This window comes from Bombyx mori, chromosome 5, assembly GCF_030269925.1.
Source record: "Bombyx mori chromosome 5, ASM3026992v2".
In the NCBI taxonomy this organism is placed as follows: domain Eukaryota; kingdom Metazoa; phylum Arthropoda; class Insecta; order Lepidoptera; family Bombycidae; genus Bombyx; species Bombyx mori.
The window spans coordinates 4384500-4398141 of NC_085111.1; the positions used below are offsets into that span (position 1 = coordinate 4384500).

At 36.9% G+C, this 13642-nt stretch overlaps 2 long non-coding RNA genes across 3 annotated transcripts; one reads left to right on the forward strand and one right to left on the reverse strand.

The window, feature by feature from the left end:
- Positions 1-3850: 3850 nt before the first annotated feature.
- On the reverse strand, positions 3851-5440 carry LOC134198885 (uncharacterized). Of its 2 annotated transcripts, XR_009973150.1 has the most exons (3): positions 5312-5440; positions 4780-5035; positions 3851-3910 (listed from the first exon to the last, which is right to left on the reverse strand). It is a non-coding gene; the product is annotated as an uncharacterized LOC134198885 (long non-coding RNA). The 2 variants fall into 2 exon arrangements; XR_009973149.1 differs by lacking the exon at positions 3851-3910 and having other exon boundaries at positions 4620-5035.
- A 3767-nt stretch (positions 5441-9207) lies between these two features.
- On the forward strand, positions 9208-13307 carry LOC134198884 (uncharacterized). Its single transcript, XR_009973148.1, has 2 exons — positions 9208-9542; positions 13100-13307. It is a non-coding gene; the product is annotated as an uncharacterized LOC134198884 (long non-coding RNA).
- The last annotated feature ends 335 nt before the right edge of the window (positions 13308-13642 follow it).

A 13642-nucleotide genomic window follows, 5' to 3' on the forward strand; every position in this document is an offset into this window, starting at 1 on the left:
GGAAAGAATAATAACAGATTTATCTTATCCAATAAAAATTACCTCAATACCTCACATCCTTGTGATGACGAGGCCGCTCCAAGTGCGTTGTAATAATGCCCTCTTCAAACTGGAGTGTCCCCCGGATCACCCATCTCTCCCATATCAACCTTAAAATCTACCTGAGACGCTTTGAAAGAATTATATCTTAATGCTAGAGAATAACATAAATTTAACCTTTATTATAAACGTAATAATTAAAGTTGGAACAAATGCGTAATCTTAAAATACTGTTCTATCATTAGTAAACCACACTTTCATCCAATTTTATTATTGTTTGTTCAAAGCGTAATGAGAAAAAAAATCCGCCCGGAGACAGCTTTTGTTTCATACCAATTTTAAGCAATACAAAGCCTTAATTTCACACGTCGTGTTTCTAGTCGCCCACACATCTGAATTCTGAAAGACAATTAAATCGTACAGTGCTGTTACCTATTGTTTGGGCATTTGTTATAACCTGTCAGGAGCAGATCAAGTAATTTTCTCGTTCCACCAATATTTACCTTTTCGAAAGGTCAAGGAAACATATCATGCTAAATATGTGCGATACATTTCGTGGAGTTAGCGTTGCCTTTGTTTTTATTTCAGCGAACAGTGTTGATACCTGCCCATGCAAGATCACAACAGTCCCTTAGATCAATAATTATTTAAATTACAATATATGCGGATTTGATTTTTATTAGTCGATGTTATTCCTTCTAGTAGAAGACAATCGATTTCATTAGAGATTTCTATGGACTGGGAACCGCTTGATATATCAAAACAAGCTATAAGCTAAAGTCTATCTACCCTATAAAATCAGTTAAAATCTGTGGGCAAAACGATCGTGAAAATAATATTTTATTCATTGAAAACTAAGTGACATAAACCAAACCGTTAGAACATTAATATTTAATTGGTAAAAAGGTATTTCCAACGGACCATAATTCTTCGTATAAATCGCGATTGATATAGAATTATTAATAAGTCGACTGGGTAAGTTGACGTTTTAATTACAAGTACTGGAGTCGATTGTAACAAAAATGGAGGGACAGCTCAAATATTATGTTATTCATATTTCAGTGTACCTGCTTGGGAAACTCAAGTGGCACGGTACCGATTGTTTATTCTGCAATTATCTCAATCACATCACTTTATTCGGTGCTCGATCTGGATGCCACCGAATTGTTAACAATATTTCAAGCAATCAAGCACATTAAAGTAAGCTAAGTATTAAATAAGTATTCTTAAGTATTGGGACCGCATCCATAATATAGTCCCTATGACATTGACATCGATTTTATAAATAAGATATCTGTTGTACTTCTGCAAATGAGATCCTAATCTCCAAAGATACGCAAAGGCATATTGCGTAGTCCCTGAGCTCATGTGACGATGTAACATCAGTAGGGCTGTTCTCTCCCTCTCCAACTACGCTAAACCAATCATATGCTCAAGATATTTAGCTATGTTTTTTCACTATGTTCGCTATTATGTAAACAAAAATGAATGCATACCTAGGAGTATTCTTAGTTTGAAATTAATAAAAATATACTGGTAGCCGACTCAGAAACCATTGAAACCTTAGAAACTTCAACTTTTCAATTTCATAGGTAACCGCGCCTGTCCAGTGTCCAACTTTTTTCAAGCTCTTACCTGTATCCGATTGTTTTTGTATTGTTAGTAAAAACTGACCTCGAAACTTTTAAATCATTTTCATGTCGCAATGCTTTGAAGATTAAGGTAATCTTTATACATACTTTTCTCATTGAATTACGTTTGATGGTTCGTAGTTTGCTTGTGTAAAAAATAATAATAAAACATTTGTTTTTAGAGTTTAAATTTCGTTTAACTCTGTTCAGTACGTCTCTACAATGGATTCCACAGTCTAAAGGGCCGGAAGCTTCGACGTTTTGTCACGAGGAAAACACAGTAACAATTATAGCAATTACCTCGTAGTAGTGAAAACCTTTTCCTGAAAACCTTATCATAGGAATAATTTTCAATGAGTACTTTTAAAGTTTTTTGGTCTACTCATTTTCATTTCTTTTTATTGCTTAAATGGGTGAACGAACTCGCAGTCCACCCCATGTAAAGTTATCACCGAATCCCATATATGTATGTCACAACGTGAATGCCATAACCTCCCATAAGACATGAAAGAAAAGTCTCAATTGTGTGTTATATTACGATTTTTGGGGTGGTTTAATTTTCATTACACGATGCTATTTCTGTATCTTGGAAGTTATTCGTGAATGAGACTCAAGTACGTATTTTATTAGAAAACTGATACCTGTCCTTTTTGAATGGCCTTTGTAAGCTGACGAGCTTACGGCCCACCTAAAGGTGAGTGGTTAGCGTCGTCCAAGCACGTCAGCAATGCCTGCGGAATTTGAACAACGGCATAGTCACATTGCTCGCTACGAGTAGACTAGGCGTCTTATCTTTTAGGCCACGTAGACCTAAATCCGTGAACATTTAAAATTGCCTGTAAAGTCCAACATGAATAAAAAAGTTATTTCTATTAAGCATTGATTTTTCATAGCGAGAAAATGAAAAATCATTAATTCGAATTTGACGAGAGATTCGTCAAAGAACATAGCCATAGTAATCACGGATATTGTAACCACTATTCACGATGAACCATACCAATAATTATAAATCAACCTTATAATGAATATTATAGTATTTTCGCCGGTTTTCGTGAGTCGTGGACTTTTTAATCTCACGTTTTTTTTTTATTATTATTTCCGACGTTTCCAGTACTTTACAATTTTGTTAGCGACTATTGGTTTGATTAAATTTATATTTGGTTAAATTTGAATATTGTGTTTACGACCGTCTATTATTTGATTATATAAAAAAAATACTAGATTTTTGCGTTTCATTTTACACAGAACAAACGAATAGTATTGTGAGGTCTGGCAGTTTATATCAACATAAACATAGTTTTCCATTTTCCAGGAACGTTCCTTCAGATCGCTACCGGGCGTGAATGACGTCAGAAAGGCGCGTGTCCGCTGGCCTGACGCCTTTCATGACGTCAGGATCCGCGTGTGCACCACCCCTAATAGGAAGGAGCGTGCTTCGCAACAAAAACAATGCCTTCACGGAAATTGTTGGGGAAGTTACCTGAATACGCATGAATCCCCATCCAAAAACTAATACCAAAACATAAACATTTATGTACATCCGTATCTCTCAGACCCTTATAGCATAATAGCTATCAAATTAGTTCTCGGAAAAAGGCAAGCGATTTGAGTATATATAAAAAATATTGACAAAAAATATTTATATATTCATTATCATTGTTATTGACATTTACCTTCTCAAACGGCCAGTCCAGCACTACCCGAAAAAAGTCACCTTATATGCATTAGTATTGGTCCAAGTATTTAAGACACTATAACCTTATTTTCATTTTTCATTCAATATATGAAACTCACTTTACAGGACGACCTAATTCTCAGTGTTAGCATATTTCATCCCGGGACAAGTGATCACAAACATGATTAATTAATGTTATTATATTAGACATTTTACCGGTGGTAGGACCTCTTGTGAGTCCGCGCGGGTGGGTACCACCACCCTGCCTATTTCTGCCGTGAGGCAGTAATGCGTTTCGGTTTGAAGGGTGGGGCAGCCGTTGTAACTATACCTGAGTCCTTATAACTTATATCTCAAGGTGGGTGGCGCATTTACGTTGTGGATGTCTATGGGCTCCAGTAACCACTTAACACAAGGTGGGCTGTGTGCTCGTCCAGCTATCTAAGCAATAAAAAAATAAAAATAAAAGACAGTCACGTGAATCCAATACGTCTTAAAAATCCTCTGTCATAATTTTCAAAATATAATTACAAATTCCGTGCTTCATCCAACAAACAAAGCGTACCTGGAATATTATTTAGAATTTACAATAGTATTTCAAAACAAAGCGCCAAGTGGAGAGTTAAGCGATTAGGAATCGGATATTAAATATTTAAACTTTTAATTAATCTTGGTTTACTTCGAGATATTTATAATTATTTAATGGAAAGGAGAATATCCAAGATATCGTTTTCTTTGAAGATCTCGTCGGCTTTTGTTTACAATTCAATTATTTAAAACGGTTTTACTATTTGAAGCGATGTTTCTTTTTTTTTTTAATATTTTCTATTGAAGGACCATGCTCACGGCTCATTTGGTTATTGATTAATCAGTTACCGAAGCCAATTAACATCTCTACGTGAATACCGTCCCCACCTTGAGGCATGAGATCGTAAAGAAATTCTACGATAGAAGATAATAAAAATTAAACCTGAAAATATTATTTTGCGTATTGTGGTACTGATGGTAGGGCATATTGTGACCCAAGTTGGATGGTAAGTTTCATTATTGAGCCTATTTCTGTCGCCAAGGACTTAATATTTCCGCTTTGAAGGATGCGGCAGCCGTTATATAATGCAATTGAGATTTTGATCTTACGTCTTATAGTGGGAGAGGAAATTCATGTTGTGATAATAATAATTTCTTATTACCGGCATACCGTGAGCTCGTCAACCCATTGAATTTGCATGCATAAAAATATTAAAAATAAGTAAGTAAATAAGTAAGTATCTGCATACATTTTTGTGCACTAAATATGTGTATTATCCACCATATCAATAGGTACGTTTATATAGAATAAAATATATTCAACAAATGGCAGAGAACAAAGGAATTATCCCACGAAATAGCCTATGAAATAACCTACTCAAGTACAATAAAAACTTTCAGACGCACTCCACATAAATACGTATTAACACTCCGTGACGTAGTGATAAAAGATACGTAGCCGAAAAAAAATCTGTAAGCCGGGAGCTCTGCGATCAGCTGTAGAGTTCAAGGTTTCCCGGGTCAATGCTGGGCTCCGAGGGGGCGCGGAGAAGGGATGCGGGGAGCTCGCGTGGGCGTCACCATGACAACCGGCCCACGCCACCCCCATCCAGGTAGTCAATCAATTATCGGTGCGAACACACTTCTGGCTTAATGAACTGCGCTATAAGGATGCAATGGGAGGAATTAATTTTGATCTGCGTTAATTAGAGTATACGATCTTATGTAATGTACGTGTAATTACGTTTGAAGATCTGAATATTATAGTTAATTTAGGTGGTTTTGTTGAAATTCTTTCATTATTTTCAAGAGATCGATTACTAGACCTATTCCTAATTTAAAACTCATTTAACCTTTCCCGTCCGATGGACCGCAATATCCATATTGTGGTATCTATAGGGTTCTAAATCTACTTAACGTTAGCGGGCCGAGAACTCACCTTTTTGTCTTTAGTGTAGGTATTCAGATAGCCATAAAAAGTTCTTTTGGAAAAAAATATATTCAATATTGCCGTGCTAACTTTACAAAAAAATTTTTGAGCGCTACTACATGACGTGTGATATCATTTGTGGCCAGTAAAAATGAATCATAGAACATAGAGTAAGTAATACACAACGCTTACGCACATGCAACGTTGCATTGTGTTGATTTATTTTGAGGTGAATATTTTTTGAAATTTCAGCATTTCATTAATTTATTTAAAATAAAATCTATACCAGTTTTTTTTCTCCTACCTATGCTGATAGCCTTGAGAGGCTATTTCAGCTTCTCCTTGACGTGTAGGTGAGCTCACGAGGCTCTAACCGGGAGTGTTGCTAACACTGGCCCCAGCAAGAGCAGTGCTTCGCAGAATTTACCACCGGATCGGGAACCCGACCCATTGAGAAGACCCAGCGAGAAACTCAGTGGGCTGTGTCTATGGGTCTATACCAGTGATAATCTATACTAATATTATAAAAGTGAACTTTGTATGTTTATATACCACCTATTCGCTGGTAGCCTAGGGGTTGTTTCAGTTTCTCGCGAACGGGAAGGTGAGCTTATCGGCTCAACCTGACAGATTTTACTAACACTATCCCAAACCAAAGCAGTGCTTCGCAGATTCTACTACTGGATCGAAATCGCGACCCACTGAGAAGATAACTCAGTGGGCTGTGTCTATGAGGCTTTGTATGCTTACTCAATCACGCAATCGCTGAACGAATTTAAATAATATTTTTAACAAATATCACTTAGCCTGGATTCTTGTACAGGGTCATTTTATCATGGTAAATGACTTGATCCGGGTAATGTATATTTGTTATAATAATAATACGACAATTCGCGATTTCACGTACGAACTGATCTAATAATCGATCGGTAATAATTAGTACGCCAACGCTAGTTAATGAAAACTTATGATTGCTGTTGTGTAAATACGGGAAAACAATGTTTAATGTGTAATTATTTTTTTGATGTGAAAACTTCTTTAGAATCGTTGTGATTTCAAACCGGATGCAACGGAAAAAACGACAGGTAAGAGACACAAATACAAAAATGTGTAGGATGAATGAGACAGAAATATACATACTATTTAATACAGCGCATCTGTGAGATTTTTTAATACTAACGTGTGTATGAAAGCTCTTGTAGTGAATTTTAATTTAGGATTATACGTGAAATTAAAATATCAATTCACAGAGGGCGCTACCTTACAATTATTTACTAATGACAAAATTTTACATATACTTAAGACGTTTAGGATAATTGTATTTTAATTTTGGAAGGTTTCACTTCTACCACGTGTGAGTTGCACACATGTTTTTTTTTCGTTTCGTGTGTCATTATTAGCGTAAAAGAGTAAATTGTTTGCTAAGTTAGATATAAATGCCTATTTTTCATGTGTTCAAGCCGAAGAACTCCAAGCTACGTTTTGTCCTGTTGGTATTGGAAGCCTTCACATACGAGACCACTACAAGTACGTCTAAAGTTCCATAGATACTTTAGCTTTTTTACTATTTTAAGGCACAACGTGTATCGTATAAAACTGCTGTCCTAAAATTCAAACCGTAACGGGACAGAATATCTAGTTCTGATGATCGAAGCTATCACACGCCCCCATCAATCCATTCACAATTAAATTTTAAACGAAAATCAATAATATTTCATTACTTCCATTGTGATAGGTCATATGTTATGGCTACAGTATTATTTTGTATAGTAAACAGTCAGACACACAGTCTTTAAAAAAAGAAGGGTTTAATCGCGAAAAAGTAAAACGTTTGTTTGTTGTTGTTTTTTGTTTTTTGTAGACTGCACCTTTGGTGTTACCTCTGGTATTGCTGAAGTCCTGGAGTAACGATGGCCACCGTTAGATAGGCCACATGCTCGTCAGCCTGCTACGGCAAGAAAAAACAGGTGATAGGTTACGCGCATAAAATTGCTAATACATAATATGTGCATAATTCACTCGACGTAGATAGGCTGGCAAAGGGACCATGAGGCGCGGCCAAGCGTCGACGGCACACGCATTGACCCATGAAATCCTTTCACGCTGGACACATTGTTCACATACTGCGAGAAATCCAAGTTGTTTATTTAGATTTATAGCGTCACACGTTGAAAATAGTTGACACTAGTGCATTCGCACAACGCAGCTACGTTAAACGTGGAAAATCCTAGTCTTGCTATAAATACTGAGACAAAGGGAAACAAAAAAAATCTATAGCAAATAACATTTATTACTTTTACAGTGTGTTAGTTTAATACATAAATATAAAACAATTTAAAGTATAAAAAGCTTATTCGAAGTGGTCTCCATTGGCTGCAATACAGTCCTTTAAACGTTGAGGCCAGTTATCAATAGAAGCACGCACTCTTTCCATGGGAAAATTTTTCACTGCCAATCGTACGGATTGTTTTAGGGACTCCAAATTATCATGGCGCTTAGAGCAAGCCGTACTCTCTAAAACTAACCTTTTTTTTTTTTTATTGCCTTTGTAGGCAGACGGGCATACGGCCCACCTGATGGTGAGTGGTTACCGTCGCCCATGGACTTCAGCAATGCCAGGGGCAGAGCCAAGCCGCTGCCTACCGCTTAATACTCTCCATAAGCCTCGTTTGAAGAAGGATATGTCATAGCGCTCGGGAAACACCGTGGAGGGGAGCTCATTCCATAGCCGGATGGTACGTGGCAAAAAAGATCTTTGGAAACGCACTGTGGATGACCGCAGTGGCTCCAGGTAGTATGGATGAACTCTACTCCGGTGGCGGGCGGTGCGATGGTAAAAACGAGATGCTGGTATCATCTCGAACAATTCCTCAGAGCACTCCACATGGAACATACGGTACAAAATACAGAGGGAACCGAAGTCCCTCCGCAGACCCAGAGGCTCCATAATCCAGCGGATTAAGATCGGGACTAGACGACGGCCAGTCTTTAGCTCTGATGAAGTCCGAAACGCTCGTTTCCAACCAAGACTGCGTAGACCGAGCTTTATGACCTGGCGCCGAGTCTTGCTGGAAGGACCATTCTTGATTATTGAACATGGTGTTGTTAAGGGGCTTCACTACCTTCTCAAGAATGGTATCTTGATACACTTGTGCCGATGTTTTGATACCTTTTTCATAAAAGTATGGCTCAGTCACTCCTTCATAGCTAATACCCCACCAAACCATCACTGAAGTCGGATAGTGCCCACGTTGCACTCTGTCGACTAATTGGGAAGCTTTCTTAGAGTTTTGAGCATAAATACGGTCATTTTGTTTGTTAAAATGTTTCTGAATTGTAAAAAATGTCTCATCCGTAAACAAAATTTTTCTATGACCTCCCTTTGCGCACCGCTTCAGTAGTTGTTTTGATTTTACCACCCTATTCTCTTTTAAATTATCAGTTAAGAAATGACCAGTACGTCTCTTATAGGCTGCAAGTCCTAAGTCATTTTTTAAAATGCGCGACATGGTTCAAGGTGCTATCTTCATCTCCCGAGATAAAATCTTTTGCTTTCGGACAGGATTTCTTCGAATTCTTTCTCTTACTGCTTTGACCACCTTTTTCGTACGAACACTACGTAGACGGCCAGATCTTTTTCTGTCACAAACAGAGGAGGTCTCATTGCGCCTATTAATAGCCCGGTACACAAACATTTTACCAATACCAAGCGTATGGAGAGTTTTAAAAATTGCATTTGGCTCCATACCTACTTTGTGTAATGCAATCACAGCGATTCGGTTCTCTTTATCACCCCACTCCATTTTAATATCGAAAAATATTGTACAATATACTGGCGCTTAAATGAGAAAACTCAATGAGCTCTCAAATATATTAAGTGTATAATCTATGCAATGAGCAATCATATAAAAATGACAGATTCCAAATTCAAATGTAATGTTTTGTTTATTTTAAATTGTGACAGTATTTATGGCCAGACTAAGTACATGATATTATAGGCATAAATAATAATGTGATTATCAGAATTGAGTTTATTTTAGATATTAATTTTTACAAAGTGTGCAACAAGTACTGGTTAGACGTAAACAGTAAAAATGTGGGACCAAATCAACGAAGCGAACAACAACTTTATTAACCAAGAAATACTAAAAATTTTACACATTTTTTACAATTTTAAGACAAATAAATACTAAAACCCGACAACTACATGAGAACCTCACCCTCGACCGTGAAAATGAAGGTATTCTTCTAAACGATATTTAACTTAAAAATTAAGAACTACAATCCTGCAAAATACAATCAAAAAATTATTTTAATCAAGTATGTCATTATTTTGCCACCGATCAAAACACCACTGCTCACTTTCTTGACCTAGTCTTAATTAATATATCCCCCATGCAACAATACAAAACATTCCCCTACTACTCAAAAGCCAATTTAAAGTGGCATTCAAGTTTCGATTGCTGGTTGCACTTGTCTTTGAGTGGATCAGGTGTAGGTCTTTGTATTGCCGACACTAAAAGTGCCGTCACTTTGTACTGTACACTGTAACAGGTTTGTGACCTCATTGAAGCGAGTTGAGATCGAAGGTTGCTCCTTGAATTAATATTTTATTCAGTATTTAATAAAACATAGCCATTAAACGCCAAATTTTCTAAAACTAAATCAATTATTGAATCAGTTAATACAAACGAAAAAGCCAAAAGTAGATAATTTTCAAGTGAAGACATCAAATCCATTTTGCTTTTCCTTTTACGCGTGTGGTCCACACTTAACTGGCATGGCGCCAAGTTCTTATCCAAATGCCATATTGAATTACCTCAGCGGTAGCACCGGACACCATACGATCTGTAATCGCTTTGGATTTTTTATTTGGAAAGTAGGATAGTTGAAGTTGTAAGTGCATGATTCGAAGTCCTGACAACAGTGTTTTTATAGTTAATTTAGACAGTTCCCGTACGAATGGTTTTCGACTAGATTAGCATCCATCTTAAATGTTTTAAATCTGACAATCTGTGTAGTTTATTCTTTTGGGTAATAGTTGTTAGTCACATAATAAACTAATGAAAAAAAAAAGGAAAAATTTGAAGTCGTTTTTAAACTAAGAATCTCTTTCTTGTTAGTAATGAAGAGGTGTTATAATAGTTCTGGGCAACATGTTACATATAGTGAATAAGCACAAAAATTATATAAATTGACGTCGTCGTAGTCAACATAGTTGTAAAATCGTTACGAAATAACCCAATCGTTTCAAAGAGACCCAAGAAAATATAGTAGCAATTTACTTATTTTAATTATATGTATTTACTTCTTATGTTGATTTATAGACTGTTAGACAAGTTAAAAAGAAGACAGCAAAATGAAGTATCGCAATAAATAATTCACTAAATATTTATATCGTAAACAAATTTAGTGGAGAAAAACAATTTATTAAAATTTACAATGCGAAATTAAGCTGGTACTTAGACAGGATTTCGCTGTCGTACTTAAGTGCTTATTAATTTGAATTTCCAAGAATATTATAATTTTCCATAACGTAGCAACGATATTAGGTAGTCTGCGAACTCAATTACCTCATGCGTCAAAAGAAAAAAGTTTTTATCTATTGGCCTATTAGCTTCCCCTTTACCTAGCCCGGGTTTTGACCTCGGGGGGAATCGGACGCTTGGTCGAGAATGTAAGAGGGTCTTTAACTAATAGGGCCTATGGAAGGGCAGATTAACATGCGACCCATATGGTGTTAAAGGAATACCAGCTTTCACAGAGATGTTTTTTTTTTGCTTAGATGCTTAGATTTACTGCTTCACGGCAGAAATAGGCAGGGTATGTACCCGCACAGACTCATAAGAGGTCCTACCACCAGTAATTACGCAAATTATAATTTTGCGGGTTTGATTTTTATTACACGATGTTATTCCTTCTATGAATCTATAAATTAAATTGTTTTCCGAACTGAATGCCTGTGGCAAGTTGGTGGTAAAATTAGATGCCGATTTCCCGAAAATCATTTGCCATCGTTTATATAATAATTGCAACTTTAGGATGTGATTTTAGACTTGAGTTCGTCAGTAGTTGTATCATTAAAGGTAGAACTTTTTTTACATTTAAACAGTAAATCAATCCCGCCACTAATTTACAAATTAATGAAATACATTAATGTTGAAACGATTTGAGTTGTTGTTGAAAAAGCTAAAATAAAAACAATGATTACTTTTTACTATGAAAATTTTATTGCATAAATAAACTACACGCGATCATCTCAAAAACAAACCTACAAACGGAAACATTATTTTTACGATCTCCATTATTAATCTTACTTCCATGCCACCATTGCTTACTAAAGTGTAATATAGGGGTTGTCATTCGGTAAATTCCATTACAATCTCGATTTACTACAGTAAAATACCATTTGCAAACTTGCCGACGCATAATTTGAGCGTAGGGGTGTACTATTACGTCTAGTTTTGCAGCGGACACTCCCATAGACACAGCCCACTGAGTTTTTTGCCGGATCTTCTCAGTGGGTCGCGTTTCCGATCCGGTGGTAGATTCTGCGAAGCACCGATCTTGCTAGAGTCAGTGTTAGCAACTCTCCGGTTGAGCCCCGTGAGCTCACCTATAAACGTTAGGGCGAAGCTGAAATAGCCTCTCAAGGCTAACAGCATAGGTAGGAAAAAAAAAAAAAGCGAACATGTACAGCACGCAGCGTACATGCGTTCCCGCCTGAAGGGTAGGTCAGCCATTATTACAATACAATTGAGAAGGTAATGCCATTTCGTAAGATGGGTGATGAATGAGCATGGCGCTAAATTGTCTAGTCATATACGGTATTTTTTATCAATAGGTAGGAAGGGCATAGCTGAATAGAATTGGTTTAAAACCCCTATCGCTCAACATTCGCCACTTGCCGCTACGGCTTGGTGGACGCATTGAAGTCAGACTTAGGGCAAGGCGAGGAGTGTCGCGCAGAGCACATGTCTCCCAATGGACGCTGAATCGTCAGACGTCGGTAGACGGGCTATCGAAAGAAAGAGTCGCCTAGACGCCTCCGCCAACTCGAACCCCTGGGATAACCCGCTGGATCAAAACCATCGTAGATCGGAGAGTTCGGTAATACGTCATCCGGCTACTCCTACGCGGCATCTTCCTGGGTTTTCTTCGCAGTTTTCAATACGGCATACTTAAGGGATTCAAATTACGGACATAATCACCGTAATTCAGAGAAAATAATAAATAGACTTTCATAAATACATACCTACATCATTTAAAATAAATACCACTAGCTATTATGACACGTTTTGATGTGAAAATTTCTCTTTATTCCCGGGAAAGTGACAAATAAAAAATTAAAAGTCATACACACGAGTCATTTGCCGTTATTGATTTATTATGAAAATGACATGTCATTTTGATGTTAAAATCCTTTGTATGCTGGCGTTCGTTGTAATTGCAACGTGTTAGATTGTCTTTGTGATTTTATTCTTTGTTTTAATAAAAAAAGATGTGTGGTGTCGTGGGAAACCGGATAGGAACTATTTGAGGTATAAAGAAAATAAAACTGGAGGTTTCGCAACGACCCACGGTCATTCGGTAACAACGTGCGAACTTATTCTGGTACACTTCATTCACGGTTGTTTGCATAAGAGTTCATTAATGTATTGCGCAAACGAACGCTCTGAGATCGTGGTCAATGAATGATAAAAAATTTTTTTTTTTATACCTTATTACAAAGTTAAGTCGTACACTGTGTGCATTACTAATAAAAATCTTACGTTACGGACGTTTTTTCCCGATTAGGTACCCCTCCGCATTGTAAGGAACTTCGTTCCAAGACCTCGGCCTGCAACGTTCTTTATTCAACGTTAGTTCAGTAGCTGGCAGCAGTTTTCATGATCAATTGTGACCATCCACCATCATATGGGTCGTCTGGGCGTCTGCTTATAATGACAATACAAAATAATTTTTAAATGTAATTTGATAATAAATATGGAATACATTAATAGAATTTTTATTTAGAATGGATTTTAAATTACGTGTAGTATTATGTAATAGATATGTATTCAGCTTTTAATCTCAAATCTACAGAATTTACTTATAGGTATATTGCCAATATAAGATCCATAGAGAGACATGTGGCATAATATAATTATCGGTCTTATTGTAACTGGTGGTAGGGCATCTACTGGTGGTATGGCGTTTTGTGAGCCAACGCGGGTAGGTACAACCACCAAGCCTATTTCGACCGTGAAGCAGTAATGCGTTTCAGTTTGAAGGGTGGGGCAGACGTTGTACTGTAAAAACTGAGTATTAGAACTCATGTCTTAAGGTGATTAGGGGCAC